Source organism: Entamoeba nuttalli (genome assembly GCF_000257125.1).
Source record: "Entamoeba nuttalli P19 unplaced genomic scaffold asmbl_7385, whole genome shotgun sequence".
Classification (NCBI taxonomy): domain Eukaryota; phylum Evosea; order Mastigamoebida; family Endamoebidae; genus Entamoeba; species Entamoeba nuttalli.
This window is the reverse complement of record NW_008578590.1, coordinates 37,011-37,391: the sequence shown is the minus strand read 5'-3', so window position 1 is coordinate 37,391 and position 381 is coordinate 37,011.

Sequence of the window (381 nt, the reverse complement as noted above, 5' to 3'; positions counted from 1 at the left end):
TCTTTATTCTACTTTCTTTTTATTCTTTTACTTCTTTCTCTTCTTTTTTCTATTATTCACTTTTTCGTTGCCATTACATGGATGAATGGATAAAATAATTGAATAATGAATAAGAAATAAAAATATTGAATGAATAATAAATGAAGAGATTGGATAAAACATGAGATAAAAGAATGAAATTGTTGAAATATATTAAGAAATAAAAATTGAATGAATAATTATTTAATCAAAATAATTGATAATGATAAAAAGAAACAATGAAAATATTAATGAATAACAATAATGAATAAGAAAATAATGAAAATAATAGAAAAGAAATTGGTATAATGATTGAAATTTTTTGAAGAGAATGTTACATTTGTATCATTCAATCAAATGTTA